The sequence below is a fragment of the Indicator indicator genome, chromosome 9 (genome assembly GCF_027791375.1).
Source record: "Indicator indicator isolate 239-I01 chromosome 9, UM_Iind_1.1, whole genome shotgun sequence".
Lineage (NCBI taxonomy): Eukaryota > Metazoa > Chordata > Aves > Piciformes > Indicatoridae > Indicator > Indicator indicator.
The window spans coordinates 1,016,156-1,031,060 of NC_072018.1; the positions used below are offsets into that span (position 1 = coordinate 1,016,156).

The following is a 14,905-nucleotide window of genomic DNA, read 5'->3' on the forward strand; positions in this document are numbered from 1 at the left end:
GGCTGCAGCTCCAGGTCCTTCTTGTATTGGAGGCCCCAGAACTGGATGCAGTGCTCCAGGTGGGGTCTCACCAGAGCAGCCTGAATGAACAAAGGGATGGCCACATGCACCTGATCTTTTCCTGGATAAAGTAAGTGCAGATCCTGCAAAAAAACACCCAAGGTTGAGCTTGGTCTCAGTTTTGCATTATGAGCACAGATTAAACTCAGCTCATTTTTGCTGCCCTGCTCATTCCTGACAACCCAGATATTGTTTAACCTAAACCCTAGTGCCCTACCACGACAGCAGGGGGCTCCTCACAAACCCACCAGCTCCTTGGCATCAGCTCACTGATACCTCTCTGATTAGCAATTGAGAGCATTGCACAGAACACTCAGAGGCTTATTGCAGAGTTAAGTGAACCTTGCTGCCTAATTGATCTCTAGTAAATTATGCAAACAACCTTGAAGACTAAGTCACAGCACTTATGAGGGAGCTGAGGGTGTTCAGCCTGGAGCTGGGGGTGTTCTGGGGAGACCTTAGAGCAGTTTGCCAGGACCTGAAGGGACTACAAGAAGGCTGCAGAGGGACTGTCCCAAAGGCCTGCAGGGACAGGACCAGGGGCAATGGCTTCAAACTAGAGCAGAGCAGATTGAGATTGGATGTGAGGAAGAAGTTCTGCAGCAGGAGGCTGCTGGAACACTGCAAGAGGTCCCACAGGGAGGTGGTTGGGGCCCCATGCCTGGATATATTCAAGGGGAGGCTGGACAGGGCTGTGGGCAACCTGATCTAGTGGAGGATGTCCCTGCTGAGTGCAGGGGGTTTGGACTGGATGAGCTTTGGAGGCCCCTTCCAAGCCAGCCCATTCTGTGATTCTCTGATCAGCTCCTTCTGATGCCCTATCTTGGATGAGAGTGAGAGTGCTCAGTGGAAGGAGCTATGGGAAGCATTTCTTTTGCACAGTGGAATTGTTCAAAGCAGTCCTTCTGTGAATGCAACGCTTACAGCAAAGTCAGAAAGTAAAGCCCTCCAGCTCCCTGCTCTGAACTGAGCTGACCACACTTTGCCAGCTTACTCCAGCAGCAGAAGGATACCATGGGCTTTTTTCAGGGATGCTGGGTCTACAGGAAGAGATAAAGTCAGGGGCTTAGAGCAAAAGAATTCTCACCATGAAATTGTTTAACTCATTGCCAAGCCTGTCTTCTACAGAAACCTGGGTGGAAACAACCCAGTGAAACACTGCCTGCAGTGACTGCCATCTCCTCCTGCACTGCTGCCAGCACAGGTGTGCTCTAACTCACCTGCCAGTGCCACCTCCCAGCCTGCCAGCTGCTACACCACCGACCTCAATGGAGAAGCTAAAGAAGCTTCAGGTCAGCTCTCACCCCTGCTCCACGGCAGCCCTTCCACACAACCCATGCTGGCAGATGGCTGCATCTGCCTCTAATCAGCATAACAAAATCCTCCTGTGCTTAGCAGAGGCCACCTGAAGTGGCTGAGCAATCTTTTATCCTCAGTGGAGAGATTGTTGTAGAAAAGTGCAGAGGGCTCACCAGAAGCCAGAAACAGAGGACTCCAACTTTTAGTTCTACCTATAGCAGCAAACGCCAGGACAAGTTCTCCTTAATATCTCTATCCATGATCTGGATGAGGAGTCTGAGGCACCTTCAGTCAGCTTGCAGATGGCACTGAGCTGGGAGGCAGTGTTGAGCTGCTGGAGGGCAGGAAGGCTCTGCAGAGGGACCTGCACAGGCTGCAGCCATGGGATGAGGCCAATGGGAGGAGATCCAACGAGGCCAAGGGCTGGGTCCTGCTCTTGGGCCACAACAACCCCAGGAAGGCTGCAGGCTTGGGGCAGAGGGGCTGGAAAGTGCCCAGCAGAGCAAGGCCTGGGGGTGTTGGTGGGCAGCTGGCTGGAGAGGAGCCAGGGGGTGCCCAGGTGGGCAAGGAGGCCACCAGCAGCCTGGCCTGGAGCAGCAATGGTGTGGGCAGCAGGAGCAGGGCAGGGATTGTCCTCCTGCACTCAGCACTGGGGAGGCCACAGCTGGAGTGCTGGGGGCAGCTTTGGGAGCCTGACTGCAAGAAGGACATTGAGGGGCTGGAGAGGGTGCAGAGAAGGGCAAGGAAGGTGGGGAAGGGTCTGGAGAAGAGGGCTGGGGAGGAGCAGCTGAGGGAGCTGGGGGTGGTTTAGCCTGGAGAAAAGAAGGCTGAGGGGAGACCTTCTGACTCCTGAGAGGAGGTTGGAGCCAGGTGGAGGTTGGTCTCTTCTCCCTTGGAACAAGTGACAGGAGAAGAAATGGCCTGAAATTGTGGCAGAGGAGGTTTAGATTGAAGATGATAACAAACTTCTTGACTGAAAGGGTTCTGAAAGCCTGGCAGAGGCTGCCCAGGGTGGTGGTTGAGTGCCCATCCCTGGAGGTGTTTCAGAGAGGCAGAAATGTGGTGCTGAGGGCCATGGTTCAGCCCCAGCAGAGTTAGAGAATGGGTTGGACTGGATGATCTTGAAGGACTTTTCCAGCTCAAACCATTCTGTGATGGTACAAAATGAGTCACCTCCTTGCCCTGGCTCATGTATTTAACTAACACTGTCCCAGTCTATCCTTCTCTCACTTCCAGGTCACCCAGAATGGTCTGGATTGGAAGGGACCTCCAAAAGTCATCTAGTTGTTTGCAAAAAAGTTCTGGTGATATCTGAAGTAGGAACACAAAACACCTGTGATGAACACATGCCTGAACATCTGTGATGAACACATGCCTGACAACCCTGGTGGCCTTCTATGAACAGGTCACAAGATTAATAGATGAGGAGCAAGCAACTGATGTCATTGACCTGGACCTGAGCAAAGCCTTGGACACTGTCCCACACCACATCCTGGTCTCCAAATTGGTGACACATGGGTTTGAAGGGTAGACCACGAGATGGCTACAGAACTGGCTTGATGGCTGCACCCAAAGAGTGACTGGCAATGGCTCCATGTCCCAGTGGAGGCCAGGGACAAGTGGAGTCCCTCAGGGATCAGTGCTGGGACCAGGCTTGTTCAACATCTTTGTTGGTGTCATGGACAGAGGCATTGAGTGCACCCTCAGCAGGTTTGCTGATGACACAAAGCTGTGTGGTGCAGCAGACAGGCTGGAGGGAAGGGATCCATCCAGGATCAGGCTTAACAGGCTGAGAGGTGGGCACAAGCCAACCTCATGAGGTTCAACAAGGCCAAGGGTAAGGTCCTGCATCTGGATCGGGGCAATCCCAAGCACAAATCCAGGCTGGGCAGGGACTGGCTGGAAAGCAGCCCTGAAGAAAAGGCTTTGGGGGTGCTGGGGGAGAAGAAGCTCAACCTGAGCTGTCAGTGAGCACTTGCAGCCCAGAAAGCCAACCAGAGCCTGGGATGCATCAGGAGAAGTGTGGCCAGCAGGTCAAGGGAGGTGATTCTCCCCCTCTGCCCCACTCTGGTGAGACCCCACCTGGAGTACTGCATCCAGTTCTGGAGCCTCTGTTACAAGAGGGATATGGACATGCTGGAAGGTGTCCAGAGAAGGGCCACCAGGATGAGCAGAGGGCTGGAGCTCCTCTCCTATGAGGACAGACTGAAAGAGTTGGGGTTGTGCAGTCTGGAGAAGAGAAGGCTGTCTCAAACTGCCAGTTTTGAGGGGAAAACAGCAAACATACCCAGCAAGGTGCTTTCTTTACCAAACATCAACCCTTTGTCTATGAGATGAGATTTGCTGCTCTCCCTTTCTGATGGTTTGTCAGCACATCTGTTCTTTCCATCCCTCTTAAGCAGCCATGAGGATGAGCAGAGGGCTGAAGCACCTCTCCTATGAGAGGTCTCAGTCTGGAGAAAAGAAGGCTCTGAGGTGACCTTCTTGTGGCCTTCCAGGATCTGAAGGGGGCTCCAAAAAAGCTGGGGAGGGACCTTTTAGGCTATCAGGTAATGACAGGTCTGGGGGGAATGGAATAAAGCTGGAAGTGGGAAGATTCAGACTGGATGTGAGGAAGAAGTTCTTCCCCATGAGAGTGGTGAGAGCCTGGAATGGGTTGTCCAGGGAGGTGGTTGAGGCCCAATCCCTGAAGGTGTTTAAGACCAGGCTGGATGAGGCTCTGGCCAGCCTGCTGTAGTGTGAGGTGTCCTTGCCCATGGCAGGGGGGTTGGAACTGGATGATCCTTGTGGTGCCTTCCAACTCTGACTGATTCTGTGTGATTCTATGATTCTGTGATGTGCAATGGGCTCGTAAGAACAAATGATCACTGCCCACCCTGCCAACATCTGCCCATGGCTGTGTCTGCTGAACTCCTACAGCCAGTGCTTCAACACTCCCTGGCACCACAGATGTCCTTTAGGGTTTTGTCCTAGTAAAAATGTTAGACACAGTTACACTCATGCAGCTTTTTTTGGACAACCTTTCAACACTTCAATTTATCTTCATGTTGGAGTTAGATGAGATAAAATCACAATTTATTTCCAGCTATATGATGTTAAGCCCAGCCAAGGGTGGACTCCGGTTAGCTGCAACTGCCCACAGAACCTATCTGAAAGAAAAGTGAGGGTTGAAAGCCAGGAGTTGATGAACTCTGAGGCAAGAAATGATCAAGAAAAGTTAGATGAATGCTCCAGTTCTGAATTATTGAATGAAGTTGTTTAGCCTGGAGAAGAGGAGGCTGAGGGGACACCTCATTGCTCTCTACAGCTCCCTGAGAGGAGGCTGCAGTGAGGTGGGGGTTGGGCTCTTCTGCCCAGGATAGAAGGAGATAGAAGGAGAGCAAATGGCCTGAAATTGTGCCAGGGGAGGCTTAGGTTGGAGATTAGGAAAAATTTCTTTGCTGCAAGAGTGGTCAGGGATTGGAAGAGGCTGACCAGGGAGGTGGTGGAGTCCCCATCCCTGGAGATGTTCAAGAAACATGGCTCTTGGGGATGTGGTTTACAGGCCATGCTGGTGTTGGGCTGACATTTGGCCTCGATGACCTTACATGGCTTTTCCAAACCAAATGATATTTTTTTGTAATAGTACTTAAAGTTTACCATGAAATACAAACATTTTAATCAAAAGGGGAAGTTTTGGAGCCACCATCCTTGGAGGGGTGTGGTGCTGAGTGACAGTGTTTAGTGGTGAGGAGGTAGTGCTGGGTTAATGCTTGGTCTCCATGACCTTCCAGATCTTTTCCAACCTACATTATTCTATGATCCTGTCTTATCTACCACCAGAAACAGTCTGTGAAAAAGAAATTATTGACGTGCTTGAATGGAACCTTTTCTGCCTCAGGTCCTTCCTCAAGCAAAGACTGTCAGGTGCCAGTGAAGTCTAGCTGCTGCCACGCTTATGCTTGCACGGCTGAGATGTGGTGGCTGAGGGCAGTCCTGGTGTAAGCATGAATGAGCAGAGGGCAAATGGGGGAGACAGCAGACTTGGCTTGAACACAGCTACACAGTGATCCAACTCCAGAAGGCACTGCTCCAGGGGATTGCCCTTCACTGCCAAGGAATACAAGCAGACAGAAGAGGCATTGTTTACACGAGGCACCAAAGTCATCCCAGCTGACAGACACCAAAGCAGGGACAGCAACTCACAGTGCTGAAACACACCACACAGCTCTCAGGGAAGCACTGGGGAGGTGAAGAACAGAAAGCAGGGGAGACACCTCTGCAGCACTGCACAGCTACTGCAAAGCACCACTGCCTTGGTACTACTGCACAGCTACTGCAAAAGAAGCCACTGCCTTAGTACTACTGCACAGATACTGCAAAGCACCACTGCCTTGGTGCCAGTGCACAGACACTGCAAAGCACCACTCCCTTGGTACTACTGCACAGCTACTGCAAAGCACCACTGCCTTGGTACTACTGCACAGCCACCGCAAAGCACCACTGCCTTGCTACTACTGCACAGCCACTGCAAAGCACTACTGCCTTGCTGCCACTGCACAGCTACTGCAAAGCACCACTGCCATGGTGCCACTCCATAGCTTCTGCAAAGCACCACTGCCTTAGTACTACTGCACAGCTACTGCAAAGCACCACTGCCTTGGTACCACTGCACAGCTACTGCAATGCACCACTGCCTTGGTACCACTGCACAGCCACTGCAAAGCACCACTGCCTTGGTACCACTGCAAAGTCACTGCAAAACTCCACTGCCTTGGTAGCGCTGCACAGCCACTGCAAAGCACCACTGCCTTGGTACAACTGCACAGCTAATGCAATGCACCACTGCCTTGGTACCACTGCACAGCCACTGCAAAGCACCACTGCCTTGGTACCACTGCAAAGTCACTGCAAAACTCCACTGCCTTGGTAGCGCTGCACAGCCACTGCAAAGCACCACTGCCTTGGTACCACTGCACAGCTAATGCAATGCACCACTGCCTTGGTACCACTGCACAGCCACTGCAAAGCACCACTGCCTTGGTACCACTGCAAAGTCACTGCAAAACTCCACTGCCTTGGTAGCGCTGCACAGCCACTGCAAAGCACCACTGCCTTGGTACCACTGCAGAGCCACTGCAAAGCACCACTGCCTTGGTACCAGTGCACAGCTAGTGCGAAGAACCACTGCCTTGGTACCACTGCACAGCTACTGCAAGAGCAGGCACAGCCTTGGTACCACTGCACAGCTACTGCAAGAGCAGGCACTGCCTTGGTACTACTGCAAAGCTACTGCAAGAGCAGGCACAGCCTTGGTACCACTGCACAGCCACTGCAAAGCACCACTGCCTTGGTACCACTGCACAGTCACAGCAAAACTCCACTGCCTTGGTACCGCTGCACAGCTACTGCAAAGCACCACTGCCTTGGTACCACTGCACAGCTCCTGCAAGGACAGGCACTGCCTTAGTACCACTGCACAGCTACTGCAAAGCACCACTGCCTTGGTACCACTGCACAGCCACTGCAAAGCACCACTGCCTTAGTACCACTGCACAGCTAATGCAAAGCACCACTGCCTTGGTACCACTGCAGAGCCACTGCAAAGCACCACTGCCTTGGTACCACTGCACAGCCACTGCAAAACTCCACTGCCGTGCTGCCACTGCATAGCTTCTGCAAAGCACCACTGCCTTGGTACCACTGCACAGCTACTGCAAGGACAGGCACTGCCTTGGTACTACTGCACAGCTACTGCAAGAGCAGGCACTACCTTGGTACCACTGCACAGCTACTGCAAGAGCAGGCAGTGCATTGATACTACTGCACAGCTACTGCAAAGCACCACTGCCTTGGTACCACTGCACAGCTACTGCAAGAGCAGGCAGTGCCTTGATACTACTGCACAGCTACTGCAAAGCACCACTGCCTTGGTACCACTGCACAGCCACTGGAAAGCCCCACTGACCTGGTACCACTGCACAGCCACTGCAAAGCACCACTGCCTTGGTACCACTGCACAGCTAATGCAATGCACCACTGCCTTGGTACCACTGCACAGCCACTGCAAAGCACCACTGCCTTGGTACCACTGCAAAGTCACTGCAAAACTCCACTGCCTTGGTAGCGCTGCACAGCTACTGCAAAGCACCACTGCCTTGGTACCAGTGCACAGCTACTGCAAAGCACCACTGCCTTGGTACAACTGCACAGCCACTGCAAATCACCACTGCCTTGGTACCAGTGCACAGCTAGTGCAAGAGCAGGCACAGCCTTGGTACCACTGCACAGCTACTGCAAGAGCAGGCACTGCCTTGGTACTACTGCAAAGCTACTGCAAAGCACCACTGCCTTGGTACCACTGCACAGCTCCTGCAAGGACAGGCACTGCCTTGGTACCACTGCACAGCTACTGCAAAGCACCACTGCCTTGGTACCACTGCACAGCTCCTGCAAGGACAGGCACTGCCTTGGTACCACTGCACAGCCACTGCAAAGCACCACTGCCTTGGTACCGCTGCACAGCTACTGCAAGGACAGGCACTGCCTTGGTACAACTGCACAGCCACTGCAAAGCACCACTGCCTTGGTACCACTGCACAGCTACTGCAAGAGCAGGCACTGCCTTGGTACCACTGCACAGCCACTTGAAAGCACCACTGCCTTGGTACCACTGCACAGCTAATGCAATGCACCACTGCCTTGGTACCACTGCACAGCCACTGCAAAGCACCACTGCACAGCCACTGCAAGAGCAGGCACTGCCTTGGTACCACTGCACAGCTACTGCAAAACTCCACTGCCTTGGTACCACTGCACAGCCACTGCAAGGACAGGCACTGCCTTGGTACGACTGCACAGCTACTGCAAGGACAGGCACTGCCTTGGTACCACTGCACAGCTACTGCAAGGACAGGCACTGCCTTGGTACCACTGCACAGCCACTGCAAAGCACCACTGCCTTAGTACCACTGCAAAGCTAATGCAAAGCACCACTGCCTTGGTACCACTGCAGAGCCACTGCAAAGCACCACTGCCTTGGTACCAGTGCACAGCCACTGCAAAGCACCACTGCCTTGGTACCACTGCACAGCCACTGCAAAACTCCACTGCCTTGGTACCGCTGCACAGCTACTGCAAAGCACCACTGCCGTGCTGCCACTGCATAGCTACTGCAAAGCACCACTGCCTTGGTACCACTGCACAGCTACTGCAAGGACAGGCACTGCCTTGGTACTACTGCACAGGTACTGCAAAGAACCACTGCCTTGGTACTACTGCACAGCTACTGCAAGAGCAGGCACTACCTTGGTTCCACTGCACAGCTACTGCAAGAGCAGGCAGTGCCTTGATACTACTGCACAGCTACTGCAAAGCACCACTGCCTTGGTACCACTGCACAGCTACTGCAAGAGCAGACACTGCCTTGGTACCACTGCACAGCTACTGCAAGAGCAGGCAGTGCCTTGATACTACTGCACAGCTACTGCAAAGCACCACTGCCTTGGTACCACTGCACAGCCACTGGAAAGCCCCACTGACCTGGTACCACTGCACAGCCACTGCAAAGCACCACTACCTTGGTACCACTGCACAGCTAATGCAATGCACCACTGCCTTGGTACCACTGCACAGCTAATGCAAGAGCAGGCTCTGCCTTGTTACAACTGCACAGCTACTGCAAGAGCAGGCACTGCCTTGGTGGTACTGCACAGCCACTGCAAGAACGGGCACTGCCTTGGTACAACTGAACAGGCACTGCAAAGCACCACTGCCTTGGTACCAGTGCACAGCTAATGCAAGAGCAGGCACTGCCTTGGTACCACTGCACAGCTACTGCAAAGCACCACTGCCTTGGCACCACTGCATAGGTAATGCAAAGCACCACTGCCTTGGTACCACTGCACAGCTACTGCAAAGCAGCACTGCCTTGGCACCACTGCATAGCTAATGCAAAGCACCACTGCCTTGGTACTACTGCACAGCTACTGCAAATCACCACTGCCTTGGTACAACTGCACAGCCACTGTAAAGCACCACTGCCTTGGTACCTCTGCACAGCTATTGCAAAGCAGGCACTGCCTTGGTACAACTGCATAGCTAATGCAAAGCTCCACTGCCTTGGTACTACTGCACAGGCACTGCAAGAGCAGGCACTGCCTTGGTACTACTGCACAGCTACTTCAAATCACCACTGCCTTGGTGCAACTGCACAGTTAATGCAAAGCACCACTGCCTTGGTACTACTGCACAGCCACTACAAAGCACCACTGCCTTGGTACCACTGCACAGCCACTACAAAGAACCACTGCCTTGGTACCACAGCACAGCCACTGCAAAGAACCACTGCCTTAGTACCACTGCACAGCTACTGCAAAGCACCACTGCCTTGGTACCACAGCACAGCCACTGCAAAGAACCACTGCCTTGGTACCACTGCACAGCCACTGCAAAGCACCACTGCCTTGGTACCACTGCACAGCCACTACAAAGAACCACTGCCTTGGTACCACTGCACAGCCACTGCAAAGCACCACTGCCTTGGTACTACTGCACAGCCACTACAAAGAACCACTGCCTTGGTACCACTGCACAGCCACTGCAAAGCACCACTGCCTTGGTACTACTGCACAGCCACTACAAAGAACCACTGCCTTGGTACCACTGCACAGCCACTGCAAAGCACCACTGCCTTGGTACCACTGCACAGCCACTACAAAGCACCACTGCCTTGGTACCACTGCACAGCCACTGCAAAGCACCACTGCCTTGGTACTACGGCACAGCCACCGCAAACCACCACTGCCCTGATGCCACTGCACAGCCACTGAAAGCACAACTGCTTTGGTACCAGTGACCATCTACAGCAAAGCACCACTGCCTTGGTACCACTGTACAGCCACTGCAAAGCCCCACTGCCTTGGTACAACTGCACAGCCACTACAAAGCACCACTGCATTGGTACAACTGCACAGCTAATGCAATGCACCACTGCCTTGGTACCACTGCACAGCTACTGCAAGAGCAGGCATTGCCTTGGTACTAGTACACAGCTACTGCAAGAGCAGGCACAGCCTTGGTACCACTGCACAGCTACTGCAAGAGCAGGCACTGCCTTGGTACTACTGCACAGCTACTGCAAAGCACCACTGCTTTGGTACCACTGCACAGCTACTGCAAAGCACCACTGCCTTGGTACCACTGCACAGCCACTGCAAAGCACCACTGCCTTAGTGCCACTGCACAGCTACTGCAAAGCACCACTGCCTTGGTACCACTGCACAGCTCATGCAAAGCACCACTGCTTTGGTACCACTGCACAGCCACTGCAAAGCACCACTGCCTTAGTGCCACTGCACAGCTACTGCAAAGCACCACTGCGTTGGTAGCACTGCACAGCTCATGCAAAGCACCACTGCTTTGGTACCACTGCACAGCTACTTCAAGAGCAGGCACTGCCCTGGTACTACTGCACAGCTACTGCAATAGCAGGCACTGCCTTGGTACTACTGCACAGCTACTGTAAGAGCAGGCACTGCCTTGGTACTACTGCACAGCTACTGCAAGAGCAGGCACTGCCCTGGTACTACTGCACAGCTACTTCAAGAGCAGGCACTGCCCTGGTACTACTGCACAGCTACTGCAATAGCAGGCACTGCCTTGGTACTACTGCACAGCTACTGTAAGAGCAGGCACTGCCTTGGTACTACTGCACAGCTACTTCAAGAGCAGGCACTGCCTTGGTACTACTGCACAGCTACTGCAATAGCAGGCACTGCCTTGGTACTACTGCACAGCTACTGCAATAGCAGGCACTGCCTTGGTACTACTGCACAGCTACTGCAATAGCAGGCACTGCGTTGGTACTACTGCACAGCTACTGTAAGAGCAGGCACTGCCTTTGTACTTGAACACTGACTAAACCTTTTGGGCACTAGGTATTTGTCTTGCTGGGCAGAAAGGCTACTTCATTTCTGTGTTACTGAGCTGCTAAATGTGAGGGCTGTTACAGAAAGAATTGATTTCCTTTGTGTCAAAAATGGCTCTCCAATGAGGAAGAAAGACTTAGGAAGGGGCAGAGGATAGTCAGGGGAAGATTCAGTCCTTCTCCAAAGGCAAAGTGCTCCACTATTTCAGTTACTTGCATTAAGGAAAGGACTTAAGTCCAGACTTAGGGACTGGAGTTGAACTTAAGCATGTCCTTAAGTGGATTCCTCTCTCCTGGGAAGCCTTAGCCCTTGACTCCTCATTCATGTATCTTAGCTTCTTATCAGCCCTTCTCCCTCGAAAGATACCTGCAGAGCAAAGTTAGCATTTGCTTCTGTCTGATTAAAATTGGAAGAGAAGGGCAATGTGCCTGTAAAAAGTACTGCTGCCAACTGTTTTCCCTCTCAGAGCCCAACCAACAAAGGGATATGCAAAAGCAGAGGGTTGCAAAGCACTTCTTGTTCCAGCAGGTTCCCAGGGTTTTCCCCCACCTCTTCATTCCAGCTTGCTTTCCTAGCCACCCTGACATAATTGCCTTGTGCATGCCTTCTGACAGCTGCAGTTATTGTTGTTACATGTTCCTGTTTCACAACAATCAATGCATTTCTCCTCCCAGCTCCAGCACTCTCAAACCACACAGCAGCTTCCCGGCTGCCAGCAAACACAATCCAAGGCATTCAGCACCAGAGCAGCGTTCCCCTAAGGATCCGGCGATGGGTACCAGCTCCTCACGTGTCCTAGCCACACGTCTTGATTCTCACAGCAGATCTGCTGCCGTGTGGCACCATGCAGCTTGCCACATCAGCTTGCTGATGGGCACTGGAGCTGATCTAAGAAGCCAGCTCAGCACAAACTGCTGCTAATCTTAGTTCAGGATCCGGTGTCGGCGATGGGAAGACAAACGCCATTCACACAGCGCAGACTGCAGCACAAACCAAGAGAAATCAAAGCAAAGGGAACAGACAAATCTTTTTAATTAGCAGCTAACAGATACGATTCACAGCTAGTGCTTGGCTTTCAGACAATAGAATAATGCAGTGCTGCCAACTGCTGAATTCGACATCCCAATGCAAAAGGAAAACTGAAACAAGTTGGGAATCAGACCTTTCAGCTCTGTCTCAGTAATTTTTGCTACCTCACATCATAAAACCAAACCTGAACCAATGGCATTGTCTCATAGGAATGACTGCAGGAGTTTGTGGCAAGCATGAAAAGCATTCCAAAGAATTAGAGAAGGAGACCACAAGGAAGGGAAACGGACAGAGCTGAGCTGAATATTGACAAAATTAATTCCTTAGGTTATTATCCCCCAGCAGGGAAAGCCAAGGAGTAAGTAGTTCATTTAATTATAAACAGTGCAGTGGCATCTCCTTGCAAAGACTTCTTGTCTTTCTTTGTTTTTGTCATCCTTCTTTTATGGTCTATTTATTTTCAAGGCCAGGTTGGATGAGGACTTGAGCAGCCTGGTCTAGAAGAAGGCCTCCCTCCTCATGGCAGGGAGTTTGGAACTGGATGATTTTTAAGGTCCTTTCAACCCTAAACTATTCCATGAACCTATGAATCTATGAACCAACTAAAGATTAGAGGATTATTTCAGCAACTCAGGTGCTGAGGGCCATGGTTTAACCCCAGCCCTGGTAGAACTAGAGAATGGTTGGGCTTAAAGGGCTTTTCTAACCCTCATGATTCTGTGATTCCAGCATTCCAGCTCATCCCAGGTCATCCACGTTGGGGTTCAGAGGTACCATACAGAAGTGGAGTGCATACAGAAGTGGAACAAGTTCAAACAGCTGAAGAACAGACCTCAGTCTTTTAGGGCTCAGCTAAGCTCTTTTAAATAGGAGCACCAGCTCCGTGACAAAAGCCCCCCTGCAGTCTGGGGTAGGTTTGCACGGGCTGGCACCACCCCTGGGCTGGCACCACCCATCCCAGGAGCTCTAAGCATCACTAGAACATGTGCTTAGCACTGCCAAAATAAAGGGCAATGGATTCTCTTGGCAACAGACAAGGAAGTCAACAGGACACTTCCACTGCACTGGTTGTATAAGAAAAAGGAATAGGAGACATTTGGATGCACATAAAATGAAAGATTAAGAAAGGCAGAAAGCCGGGCCAGCATTAGAGCAGTTGTAGGAAAAGTGGAGGAGCCAATTCTGTGAAATCCACTCCTGCAAGGGCCAGGAGATTTGCAAGCCCATGAATTGGATTGCTTCTTGGGGCACAGGCATGAGGCTGAATTGGCTGCTTGCACACAACTAACCTGACAGTACCTTTACTGTCAGCAGCTGCACGTCTGAAATCCATAGCCTCCAGTTTCTGCCTGCAGGCTAATTAGAAGCTGGAGGAAGCAGTGAGGAATCAGGGATAGTGGTGGTCAAGTTGCAGGGGCACACCAGCAGCAGTCCTGCCTTTGTTTCTGATCAACCTGCAGATGGCACCACGGGAGGTGGCAGTGTTGATCTGCAGCAGGGCAGGGAGGCTCTGCAGAGGGACTTGGAGAGATTGGAGCCATGGCCAAGGTTACCAGGAGGAGCTGCAACAAAGCCAAGTGCCAGGACCTGACCTTGGGCCACAACAACCCCAAGCAATGCTGCAGGCTTGGGGCAGTGTGGCTGGAAAGCTGCTGGCAGAAAGGGACCTGGGGGTGCTGATGGCCAAGCAGCTGAAGAGGAGCCAGCAGTGTGCCCAGGTGGCCAAGGGAGCCAAAGGCATCCTGGCTGGCATCAGCAATGCTGTGTCCAGCAGGAGCAGCGAGGGAATTGTCCTCTTGGACTCAGCTCTGGGGAGGCCACAGCTCCAGTGTTGTGTCCAGTTTTGGGCTCCTCAAGAGAGATGTGGAGGTGCTGGAGCCAGGGCAGAGGAGGGCAAGGAAGCTGGGAAGGGCCTGGAGAAGAAATCTGATGGAGAGAGACTGAAGGAGCTGGGGATGGGTAGTGTGAAAGAGAGGAGGCTGAGGGGAGACCTCCTGGCTCCCTCCAGCTGCCTGAAAGGAGGTTGTGGAGAGGTTGGTGCTGGTCTCTTCTCCCAGCTGATTAGTGACAGAACAAGAGGGAACAGCCTCAAGCTGCAGCAGGTCAGGGGCAGACTGCACAGGAGGAAGAATTGTTCTCAGCAAGACTGGTCAGGCACTGGGATGAGCTGCACAGGGAGGTGGTGGAGTCCCCAAGCCTGGAGGTGTTTCAAGGTGGTTTGGATGTGGTGCTTGGGGCTATGGTTTAGGGATGACCCTTTTCGAGCAGGATCCAGTGGTTGGACTTGGTGATCCTGAGGGACTCTTCCAACCTGAATGCTTCTGTGATTGTGGAAAACCAGAGGGGAATCAGAGCACTATTTCAAATGCCAGTCTTGTTCTCCTCATGTCACCTTGCAGATGGTTTTCCATTTGTTCTGCCTTGCTAAAGGTGTTTGGACAACACAGAGGGAATGCCTCCTGGCTCAGCTACAGGCGTGGCAGGTTCAGACACACAGAAGGTTTCTGGAGCAGTGTAGTGGTTGCTGAGTTCAGTATTTTCATTTCTAGAGAGTGATTTATTTCATTCTGTACTGCTACTAAACCCCAAAAAGCTAGTAAAAAAAACAC

The 14,905-nt window shown here is 52.3% G+C and overlaps 1 protein-coding gene across 1 annotated transcript in view; it reads right to left on the minus strand.

The window, feature by feature from the left end:
- The window catches only part of WDPCP (WD repeat containing planar cell polarity effector), a 150,443-nt gene that overhangs the window by 122,918 nt on the left and 12,620 nt on the right, over positions 1 to 14,905 (minus strand). The window lies entirely within an intron of this gene.